Below are 13,339 nucleotides of genomic sequence, written 5' to 3'. Positions count from 1 at the left end.
CATCTTTAAAATGCATGTTCAAAAGACTTCCTCTTTCTACTAATGAGAGGGCCAGGTTATTGGCATATACCTGCCTAGATTTTATCCAAAGCTGAATAAAATCCTACAAAAGAGCTTCTTAAAAGTGTCACACAGACAACAGGACAGTAAGGAATTACCAGGCCAAAATGAAGGAATAATGAAAACTAACGATTTATGACAGCACCAAAAACTGATTTTGCTCTTGAAGTTAAAAGTTTGTCTTCATGGCAATGGCCTTCCAAAAATGGGACTAAATTCAAATCCCAGAATTCAACTAAACTGAGAAGTCTAATAAGCCTCCTTCTTCTTGGTAAGCCAAGACCCTAAATATTTTCCCCTCAGGCCAGTTGAACAAGAGATGGCAGGGTCTGGGAAGAATTGCAGTCATGTATGCACTTGAGCTTGATGCAATGATGGACTTTCTCTTAAAAAAATTGTCAAATTAGTCCTAAAACAGTTTTTCAAAGAGAATGTTTATCACTCAAAAATGATAACTGGGTGCATATATATGCTAGACTCTATGAAGATAAGCAGAAAAGGAAACCAAATACTCAGCAAAAGGCAGAATCAGATATTAAAATAATTAGACATCAACTATAAGAAAAACTATTCTGATGATGTTTAAGTAAAAGAATGCCCAACTTAAAGATATCTCTAGAGGGCTAGAAACTGTAAAAGTGACACAGTAGTTCTGAAAAGAAATAAAACTTCTGAAGAAATACATAATAGAAATTAAAATCTCAGTGATTGGCCATAACAACAAACAAGGAGAGCTGAAGTCTGAGTATAGGAAGATTGGCTGAAAAAAATTACCTAGAATTCAACCCAGAAAGGCCAAAGGAGAACTATACATAAGATTTATAACAATGAATGACACAGAAATAACGTCTGGATATGTAATCAGTCCTAGAGGGAGAAAGGAGGGGTTGTGTGACAGGATATGTCTGAAGAGATAGTGGTTGAAATATCTTATTCTGAAAGACAGAAATCTGCAGATTCCAGAAACCCCCAAATCTCACACAGGATAGTTAAAGAGAAATCTGCACCTAAATACATTACATTGAAGCTTCAGGGAAAAAAAAGAGAGAGAGAGAGCCGAGAGAGAAGTTGAGAGGCCAGGGGCAAACCAAAGAGGAAACATTATCTTCAAAGGAACAACTGTTAGATTGACAGTTAACTTCTTAAAAGCAGCAAAGTATGATAGAGGAATCATTTCTTTCATGTGTAAAACATTTCATGAATGTTGGTGGAAAAAGATATTTTCAGTTAAACAATGGTGAGAGGGGGCAGCATGAAAGATTTTCACATAGGAAAATCTAAGAGCTGTCCTTCAAGCAGAAGGAAAATGATCTCGGACATGTTTGAGGTATGAGAGAGAAGAAAGTGGAGCTATGGAAAAAAATCCACCTTTGGGGCTGAATGATCTTTTTGCACACTCTGTATTCTCTTTGGGGATTATCCTGCTGTTGTAATGCCAAACAAACAAACAAACACCAAAAAACAAAACAAAACAAAACAAAAACAAAATAAAGACAAACAAAAAGGAAAAACAACAACAAAACCCCAAACCAAAAAACAAACAAACAAAAACCCCATAGGCAATTTATAAAAGAATAATAATGTGACTTGGTTCCAATAATGTTTGTAGAAGTGGACAGGTGCTGAATGTGGTCTGTAAGGCAGTTTGCTGAGCTCTCACTTAAGTGTACTTGCAGCTCTAATTCCTTAGCTCTTTGAGTTGACCTCCATGTTGAAGCGGAAGAAACAAAGGACTAAACAAGTTCACCTCCTACATCACAGGTAAAGCCCTGGGAGATTATTCCACACCTTCTCTTTATGCTTCTCTTAACTCTTCTTTTTTGGGGGGGAGTGGGCACAGGCATATGGAAGTTCCCAACTAGGGGGTGAATCAGAGCTGCAGCTGCCTGCCTACAACACAGCCACAGCCACATCCACTCGAGATCAGAGCCACATCTATGACCTATGCTGCAGCTCACTGCAATTCCAGATCCTTAACCCACTGAGCAAGGCCAGGGATCAAACCCACATTCTATGGATACTAGTCACTTTGTTTCCACTGAGCTACAGCAGAAACGCCTCACTTAACTCTCCTAATCCTAGGAAATATACAGCCAATGAGGCAACTAGAAGGAGATATATGAAATGCAAATTCGATAATGCCCTTTCTCTGTTTGCATTTGTTAAGGACTTTTCTGGTCGTCAAGCCCCCAGGTCTCAAAAGAACAGGAGGACTCTTGTGATCCAGTTTACCTTTCCCTACCAGCCACTTCTCTCCCACTCCATCCAAGCTCATCTCACCACTTAAATTGAGGACCACATTCTCCTGAGTGTGGTGTACTGGCTGCTGTGTGAATGCCTTGACTGTTTTTACTGCCCTACTTTGTGTAGCTGGCAAATGCTAGTCTCCTAAGAAACTCAACCCAGGATACACTTCCTCCTGAAAGTGGCAGTGCCCAAATTGGGCACACAGAGCTCTCTGGGTTCCCACAGTACTCTGCTAATGCCCCCCAGCACAGCAGGCCACATAGTATGTTCTTGTTTGTTACATTAAGCTGTGATTTCCTTGAGGATCTCTTACTTCTGTGTCCCAGTATGCTGTAGAGTGGGCCCTCAATTAAGCGTGTGTCTATTTTAATGAATTGTTGGAAGAAGCAAAAACAAGAATAACAGCAACAACGAAAACCCCCACCAGAACTGGATAACCTTCCATTTATCCTAGTATAATTCTAAACCAAAATCACCCATTAATCAAGTAACCGAAAACTATCTGTTGAGTATTATTATAAAGAGGTCAGCTTAATCAAAATATTATTGTATGGTAATTATGGTGTTACTCTTTCAGCAGTTTTACTAATCACTTGAGTAATTTAAATTATATGTTATATTTAAATATGTCTTCAAATTGTACGAACAAGTGGAAATAATGGAAATGGGTATAAAGACAAAATAAAATTTTCTTTAAATCAAGCTCCTAGTTTGAAACAACTTAAATATTTGTATCAGTTGACCAATTACATGTGTACATTACAAATTCAAGACTGCATAGGTTGGCAATTCCTTTACTTAATTATTTCAGCTTTTACTTTTGAAACATAATTCTAAAAGTTAGTATTTATAGACCATACACGCTTTTTAGATTTGTGTTACACTACTTAAATAATTTTTAGTAGGTATGGCATTTTACAAATGGCAATTTGTTTATGACTACAACATATTAGTGTGTTTCATTTGTTCATTGATTTAAAACACATAATGGAACTACTGGTGTGATGTTATTTTCCCTTAATTATTTAAAAAATAAATGACTTTAAAACAGTTCTGCAATATTAGCCCTATTCTTTTTTTTTTAATAACAAATTTCCAACCATGATGTGTTTGTGGGATTACAACATAATTTTCTTTTATTGCTTATTTCAGTAAAGTCTAACATTTGCATGTAATACGGAGTTAATTTAATATTGACTAGTATGAAATGAAATAATTTGGTGTTCATTTGAATGTCACATATATTTTCTTAAAGGCTTCCTTATAATTTAGCAATATTTAATAGGCATTAAAAATAAACTGTTACCTACATATTTGCCTTGGTTCCATTAGCATGCTGCACTTATGGCTTTGAATTTAAATAGTGAATATTGTCTCAGACCTTTATGCGATAGGTAAAGGATAGTATCTTAAGAGTACAAAAGTGAATTTAAAATAAGAGTCTAAGATTATTTTTGGTCCTCCACTATATTTAAGAAGCTTTGTTTGATGCTTAAAAAGTAATATTTTGAAAGACTTAAAAAAGAAACTAGATGAAAAATTCCTCTCTGGGGTAAACATTTTCTCGGGTGAAGAGGACATTAGCCCACTGTTGGTGCTGGTTAATTACTTTCCCAGATCATTAGCAAGGAGGAAAGTCCTGAAAAATAATAGAGAAGAAATAGGCAAGCTGTTAGAGTAATTAGGTAGGATAGCAAAATCTTGATTAGTTATTCTTCATGGTCAGTGTGTTTGGGTAGGTCTCCACATTGTAGGACCCTAGGTTGACAAAAAGTCAGGTTAAGGAAAGGTTAAAGGGGAGTTCCCGTCGTGGCGCAGTGGTTCACGAATCCGACTAGGAACCATGAGGTTGTGGGTTCAGTCCCTGGCCTTGCTCAGTGGGTTAAGGATCCAGCGTTGCCGAGAGCTGTGGTGTAGGTTGCAAACGCAGCTGTGGCTCTGGTGTAGGCTGGTGGCTACGGCTCCGGTTAGACCCCTAGCCTGGGAACCTCCATATGCCATGGGAGTGGCCCAAGAAATGGCAAAGACAAAAAAAAAAAAAAAAGGTTAAAGGTTATGTGACTTTATCAGACATTTCATCTCTCTGGGCCTCAAGTGGAAAAATCCTTTTAGAAAGGTTAAATAAGGAACTTGGGCAAAATTGTTAATATATTATTTTTAATTCTATAATCATGAAGACATTGTGAATAAGGAATTGTGAACTGAAGTTTGGCACTTGCCATCAGCCTTTACATGGAATAAAACATGAGCCACTGCAGCTATAAACCCACAGCACCAGAGTGGAGCTCAGGGTGGAGACCAGAAGTGAGGCACTCCATGCTCTGGGAAAACTGGAAGGACAGGACTTCAGATAGTCAGATATTATTAGGAGAAGATTTTATGGGCTGAATTCTTGCATCTCCTCATATCTAGAAAAACACTAAAATCCTTCATGGTGATGTCTGCTCCTTGTGACTGGTAATAACCTTCAGGAGATCAGCAACAAACTTTTGTAAACTGTGGACATGCTGCATGCACCTGCCCCTTACTTTATCATGTCCTGATATTCCCCCTTTTCCTCCTTGGGTGGTATTTCAGCCTGGTCTATAGTTAAAGAAGCAGTCATCTGTGAATGCAGTCACCTCCAAGGGTGAGAGGCAGTGAGTCCTGCAAGCTGTGAAAATGCAGGATACTGATAGCAGAGGTGCATATCAAAGGAATGATTTCCCTGAGCCCAGGCCTCTTTTGTTTCTGATCCCTGCCCTTTGTTTCAAAAACTCCTATATATCCTAGCTCCTCCCTCACCACCTTGGGAGCTAGGGGTTTTTCTGGGCTACCTGTGATGCTGTCTCCTGGGCTTAAGTCCTAATTTCACCCCAAATAAAACTTAACTCTCAACTTTCAGATTGTGTATTTTTTTTTTAGTCGACAGAATACAGGGGGCTAAAGAACAATTTGATAATTTGACCAATTTCCCAGTTTACCAATGGGGCAAGAGGTATGTTTCTCACCAAAGGAGGAACATCGTTTTGAGTATCTCTTCTTGAAGTTCACAATGAGTCTGGTGTGTTTTCAAGAATGACTTTGTAATGCTTTTACTTTTCATGATTACATCAGAATTACAGTTATTCTCACTGTCATTATTTAGCTAATATATGGTGAATATAATTGAAGATTGTACTCCTGTTACTTTGATTAGGCACAGTTACATATTAGATTGCAAGAGCCAATTACTTCACAAAATATTTGGCTCATTCCATTGTAAATAAGTGTTAAAAACTGTCCACATGAAAAGAATCACGGCGCTGGTAGTGTTTGTGGAAAGATGTCAATGACAATGGTGGCGGTATTGAGATTCTTCATAGATTTAGCTACAAATGTCTGAGATTAAATTGAGCCGATATATATACACACCAAAAAAATCCTAGATGCTGACAAAGAAATGAAGGGATGAGAACTCCCATTGTTACTGGGAGTATATATTTTTATGACCTCTTCAGGGAACAATTTATCAATGTGATATAAAATTAACACTTTCTAAACTATGTCTAACAATAAATAGCCTACTAAACTCTCACCTATAAACGCAGAACAATAAGGCCTATTGCTTAATTATTTATAATAATAGAATTATAAACAAAGTAACATTTATCCATGGGAACATGGAAGAATATATTGTGGTATATTTATAAATAGAATATTACTATAGGGGAGATAAAAGTTTCCTTTGATCCTCTTAGAGTTCCTCTCTGAGACTGAAAATTAAACTAATTTTGTCTGAAAATTAAAGACAAATTAACAGGAAAAAAGGCATACATATCTATTTAAAATATCTTTCATAAGGAAACAAAGCCACAAAGAAATGGTTAAACCAAAGTATTGTATACTAGGTTTGATGAAAAGTAGATAGACATGGAGAAATATGATAGGTCTGTTCAAGGTGGATAGAAACAGGATTTTAACTAAAAATTTGGTATTTCTCTTCATTATGGAAGGGAAAAAAATTGCTTAACACAGGAAACAAATCCTTAATTATTGCTTTCTTTCCTTGCAGTAAGATGGGCAGAAGGGCAGAATTAGTTTGCCTCAAATATCTTTAAAGATGCTAAGATTATTATAGATTCAAGAGAGATTTATAATTCCTAATTAAATTTTAGGTCACAGACTAGAGCTGACAAAACTGAAAATTATTTTTTTTAAAGCAACTATTTTGGTAGAACCTTCATGAGTTCCTATTTCTTTGGGGATTAAAAACAATCTCAGGGAGTTCCCACTGTGGCACAATGGGATTGGTGGTGCCTCCGGAGACCTGAGACTCAAGTTCCATCCCTGGCCCAGCACAGTGGGTTAAGGATCCAGTGTTGCCACAGCTGCAGCATAGGTCGCAACTGCTGCTGGGATCTGATCCCTGGCCAGGGGACACCATAGGCCGCATGGCAGCCAAAAAAGAAAAAATACAAACCAAAATAATAACAATCTCAGGATTCTAGACTGGGTTGTAAACTGAAATAGCCAATCTTCAAAGTTTCAATCTGGGATCTCTACTTGATCATTCTACCCAATGATTGTACCCAAAGGCCATTTGGAAATTATGGCTTTTCTTATGAGGGCTTCCAAGTACAGTTGACTCTTGAACAAGGTGGGGATTAGAGACACTAAACCCCCTCAGTCAGTTTATAGTTGGCCCACCTTACCTGTAGCTTCTCTATATCCAAGTTTCCTCTGTATTCATGATTCCACATCCTTGGATGCAACCAGCCTTGGATGGGGGAGTACAGTAGTATTTACTACCAAAACAATTCCAAGGATATGTGGGCATTTCAAACTCATGTTTTTCAAGGGTCAACTGTATATGTAAGACTTCTTAACGAGTAGCTTTGTTTTCACTTGTAAACAATTTCTAAGAAACAGGACCTATAGATTAGATTGTGCTATTGTGTGTACAGCATCAGCATGACCAGCAGTCAAGTCAGTGTTATCATAGGAAGCCCTTCATACAAACTTGTGTACTCTTCCCCTGTATGCTTTATCTCAATAGGATCTCCCACACACATCCCATTCACCACCTTACTGTCTACAGTCGATGACCCATAAATGCTTATCTGCTTCCCACATCTCTCTTCTCTGGGACAGAGACATCTCTCCAACTGTGTATCTGACATCTCATTTTGGATACACCAAAGGAATCTCAAACTCAATGTATTCAGAGCCCAATCTTCCACCCCAAATGAGAGATTTATTTAGGACATCCCCAAATTATTGACGTGTAGCGTCATTTACCTGGATGCTCAAGTGAAATATTTAGGTATCCCACACAAGTTTCTCTTTTGAATCCTATTGATTTTTTTTTTCTAAAATAGTACATAAGTAAATCCTCCCCATATGCATATCATGTTGCTTCTCTCTCCCAAAGAGTTTCTACAAATCAACAGTTTCCTGTCTCCACCACCCACCCTAACTCAGGGTACCACCATCCCTCTCACCTGGAGAACTTGCATTACCTGAGAAACAGTCTGCCCTATCCTCATTTGCTTCCCTCTACATGTAGTATTCTCCTTATTCCAGTTATTTATAGAACCACTTGATCATATCCTATCTTCCTTTGAAAGGTAAACCAGAGAGTCAGGACATAAGCTTGTTTTTCTTAGGTCTGTATCCCCAGGACTCTGAAATTGCACACGGTTGTCATCCTGTCTCATGTGCCCTAAAATCTGGAAAACAATTTCACACATGTACTTATGAATTTTTTTTTAGCAGCAGTATCTTTGTTCTATCCTTATAGTTCTCATAGCTAACAATTTTAAGTTGAATAGTACATATTAAGACAAAAAAATGTATGCTCTGCATGTTCTTTTAAATCATTTCTCTTCCTTAAACCTTAAAAAGATCTCTCCCCAGTCTTTGCAGAGTAATTGCCAAAGCAGTAAGTTGGCAGACTTGATTTTGATCATTTTCACTTGACTTTGCCTATTTTATCCTAAAGTAGCACCAGAGAATATGAAAGCCTACAATTCAGTAGTAAAGGAGAAGGAAATCATGCAGTGAATTAGTCTTAGACATATTATCTTTCATTTCATTTGAGCAGCCTCTGGGTTGTTGAGTATATATTTTAATCACCTCTACTTTTTAGATGAGGAAATCGATGTGATAAGAAATTCAGTCCTTTTCCAGAGTATCTCAGCAAGTAAATGGCAGAGCCAAGACTCCAAGTGACCTCCCTGGTTCCAAAACCCTGTTCTTTGTAGGCTGGGTTCACTCAAGGCAGGGGCGGCACAGATTTATTCACACAGAGAATTTGGTGACCGTACTGCAAACTGAATGGGATTGATTTCATATCTAAATATCAGGAGAAACTTTCCTCCAACATCCTATTTTATTATTACATAGTTAGGAGAATTTCCCAGGGTAGAATGCAGGTTTCAGTGTTTTCACCCCTCTCTCCAGAGGGTTCCAATGTGCAGATAATGTTGGGAAGCACAGCTTGAATTTGTTTTAGGAATATATCATTATTTCTTTGTTTTAATTTAGTGTACAAATGAACATTAAGATTTACCCAGACAAGAATTATTCCTTAATATGGAAGGCAGAATCAGGAACATCATGCTTGCTGTTTCTATCTGGAAGATGATATATACTTTGACTTCCTATTTAATATCTATCACCTCCACTCTTTATGAGCTTCTGCATCTCCCTTGCAACTAAGGTATGCGGGACATTTTAGATATTTTAAAAGCTTTTCACAGAGCGTATGCCTTTTGGCTGTTCTTGGGTTATTTACACATTCTCTCAGAGGAGATTTGTGTGAGTATATGTCTATACCTTTAACAGAAGTGTTAATTCAATCATCGCACCAGAATACAATGTTCTGAAAAGAAGAGATTCATCATAGACTCACAAAGAAGGCAGGGTAACAATGCTGAATGTAATGCAGGCTGCGGTTTCAAGGGCACAGGTGAATTTAAAGCTGCTATACTCACCATCTACTCACCGCCAAAATCACTCAAGGCAATGGAGTAAAGAATAGCTTCCATGAATAAAATATCAGGCAAGATTGTTTCTTTCAAGAAAAAAAAAGACATATCTATGCTAAATCGTAAAACCTGTTTCTAGAACTGTTCCCTATAGCAGAGTCACTTGTCTGCTTGGCTTAGCCTGATTGTCACCCTCTTCAGCAAAGCTCCCATTCAGATAACCATCAGGTGATGTATGTGCTTTTTTAAAAAACAGCTGGGAAAGAATGCATAAATGTGCATTCATTCCATTTTCAATCTGTGACTCATTTCTGTCCTCTCTGCGACTGATTGCTGAATCCTCCGGGGTCTCTCTTCTTTATATTCCCTTGCTCATCTCTGACTCTTCTAGGTCCACTCTCATTCTCTCAACTTTGTGCTGAGCATCTCTTCTTTGCACAACCAGACAGTTCCTCCATGCTCTTTTCTTCTTTCTAGCTTTTCGCTCTCTGGCTTTCCCTTGGCATCACTGCCAATGACATTGAACAATCTGAACAGGTAATCTTCTGTTCATTTGAGGAAAACCTAATGGAAAAATTTTTTGAAGTCCCCAGATTCTAGGCCGGTAAACTTCCTTCATCTCAGCTTCTAAATGTTTTAAACCAAGGTGATCAAGTTTCATGAATTGTGCTTCCTTTCTCTGACTCAGCCATGCCCTCACCTGCTGCTCTGCTCCCTACAACCCTAAGGTCATCACCAGTCCCTTACTAAGAGGAAGGTGGGGAAGGATGAAGAAAAAGAAAGAGTAAGTGTAAAACAAAGAGGATGAGCAAATACCGTCATGAAGAATAAGGGAAAAGTTGGCAGAAGAAAAATTATTAAAGAAAGGGAAAAAGAAAGAATTTTCTACTGCTGTCTCCTTCAAGAACAAGGACAGTTATGAATTCTTGTATGTGTTTAATTGGCAAACAGACAACTGCATAAACATTGATTCATTAATTTCTATTTATGCAGAGAAAATAGTCATTTAATTGCAAAGTCAGGAAAGTAAACTTTTGTCCTTTATAAATATTAATTTTCAAAATACTTAGAAAATTATTGGCATCGATTTGGCAGATTTGTTTTGGACTATCTGGGAAATTTCATGCCTGAAGCCAAATACACATTTTTATTATGGGGACACTAAGTGCACTGGTAAATGACTTGGAGAAAATTGTAAGTTCTTTAAGGCATTTTTTATTTAAAATTCTGGGAGGCAAAGAGAAGCAGTCAGTAAGTGTCAGCAATTGTGAATTTAAAACACATTTAATTAACAAAGTAGTATTTCTACACTTATCTATATACTTATTATTCCTAAATTAAATGAACCCCTATACTGTCAATAATGTCTATATCTTTTTTGTAATTACATACAATTACCTATTTGGTAGCCAATACCAAATCAGTTTGTTAGCATGCTAATGAATGTCTGATTGATTAGTATTAATGCTGTTTTACACTCATTATTAGAATTCAGGGACAAAACATCAGCATGCTTTTTTATTGTAATTTATCATATCTGAATTAGCTTATGTGATTTGACACAGTACTGAATAATCAATTGCCCTCTGGAAGGAATGTGCTGTTTAATAATTCCCTGCCATGTATTTGTTCTAAACATTGATCAAAGATGGTAGTATGATCTAATTCTTTTTAGTTTTATCTAAAATATTATACTACTATAATATACTAAATGGGTAACATAGAACCCACTTCTGTGTGCTGTTTAAAGACCAGAGATATTAAGAAATAATGGCTAGCATTGGTATAGCTGACAAGCATATTCCTAAACACAAAGAGATAGGCAATGTCACATTTGCATGATGAATGATCTCTTATCACCATGTAATGTATTTCTCATTATATTTTTATGAGCCTGTGGGGTTTCATTGTGTTTGTTTGTTTTAGAGAATCCACATATTAATTTGATAGATTATAGTAGGTATATAAATCTACCTACCAGGATACTAAGCTCAACACTATTTTATTTAAATTCAAACACTATATAAACATACAGGATAGGTTTGCTAGCAATGACCACATTGAACACTTACAGGTAAGTATGATGAATTATATAAATATATGTTATTCATATATTTATTATATGTTATATATGTTATATTTATTATATATGTTATATGTTATGATGACATATAAATATATGTTATTCAGCATAAAAGAATCATATATAGAATATGTATCCTCTTTATATACATGTATATGTATTTTATAAAATAATAGATTTCTCTAATTATTATGCTTGTTTGCCAAATGAGAAATGAAAAAACATTTCCAAAAAGGTAATTTGCCTAAGTTCACCAGAGTGTAGTTTGAGAGACCAGAATTGAATCTGCATCTGTGTCATGTCAAAGCCTCAGTAGACCTTATCATTATGCTAAAATGAGTGAAGAACAAGTTCACGCATTTCCAACAGAAGCAAAGACGTATAGATCCTTTAGTTAGTCTTTGTGATATCTGTAAGGAAATGACTGAACAAAAAAAGATACCCATCATGATTTTCACAGGTCCCTAAGATTCCTGCACCTGGTTGGAAACCTTGTTTTAAGCTTCCATTAATTACCTTGATAGTTTCTTACTTTATTTGGATTTTGAAACTCACTGTTTAACAAGAAAATACTACTACTATTACCCCTTAATCTGCTAACATTTTTGAGAAAGGCATCAATGAGAATCATACTGGGTTGTTATTCTGTTCTTCTAACTATCTTCACATATTTACTAACAGTGTTTAGCAGCAGGTACCCAATAATTATCTGCTGAGAAAATTATAGATATTAGAAACAGGTGGCCATTTAGAATCATTTGGTTAGTGCCATATGTTATTATAACCTTTTGTTTTATCATTAACATTTGCTTTAAGTTGAAGGTAACTTTTAAGTTTCAAAATTTGAGAGGCATTGTAATTTAAAACCAATGTAATGGTTCCCAAGACCCCATTAAATCCCTAAAGCAAGCTCTAATTTTATATTTACATTGTGCAAATAACTACACTAGCTCCTGTCATATTTTTATTTGTATTTCTCTCATATTTTGAATATCCTTGAATTACCCTTAGTAATGCATAATGTATAAATATAGAGATATAAATATGTACATGTGCATTATAAAGTATGTACACATGCAGCCATATCTGTGACAAAAATTACAACTAGTATTTTATCCTAACAGCATATAATCTGGTATATGATTTACAAAGAATGAAACGTTTATATATATAAAGTAATATGTATTTGTGATGTCTTTGCTAGATTAGACTGATAGTTTTCTACCTTATAATGTTGATGTATTTAATGTTTATCATAAGGAATAACATGCAATTTGTCAATTACATAATTTAAAATGATGGTAGGTCTAAATACTTTGTTGTTTATTAAAATATCACTTACATATTATTCTGATTCAGAAACTGAGCCAACTTTGGGATTGAAGGCATAACTATGCAAAAACTAAGGTTAACACAGTTTAAAATTTAAAAGATTATCCACTAAATAAACTCAGGTGTACTAACTCATTTGTCTAGCTTTTTTTTAAAAAATATATAAATATGTTTTAGAGAAAACTAAGAGTAAGAAGAAAGTATACTTAATTAGAAAGTGTACTGGAGATTGAACCAAAGAGTAGATTGGGTACACAATTCTACTCTGCTATTATTAAAAATCCCATATAATGAAAAAAATCCAGAGGGCAAAGTACGATATGCAAGAGAAAGAAGGAAAAGTAGGCAGGGAAAATATACCACTGGGAGAAGAGACCACACACACATACACACAAGCACTTACATGTTCAAATGAGCACTAAAAATCTTAAGAGTACCATTAGGAAACAAGAAATTTTGAGGAATTTATAGAATTTAGAAAGGAGATTACAAAGAACTATGAAGACAATGAAGCAGATGTAAGAGATCAGACCCCCAAATTTTGTATCAACCTTCTGCTAAAGTTGTAGCATTTTGGAGACCTTCATGATCAGTCAATGGATGCTAAGTGAGGAAGAGGCCAAGTGGTCATTCACAGGGTGATCATTAGAGTGAGTGGACCACTTCT

Source organism: Phacochoerus africanus, chromosome 3 (genome assembly GCF_016906955.1).
Source record: "Phacochoerus africanus isolate WHEZ1 chromosome 3, ROS_Pafr_v1, whole genome shotgun sequence".
NCBI classification, from domain to species: Eukaryota; Metazoa; Chordata; class Mammalia; order Artiodactyla; family Suidae; genus Phacochoerus; species Phacochoerus africanus.
The sequence above is the reverse complement of the archived record's forward strand: the minus strand, read 5'-3'. Positions refer to the sequence as shown.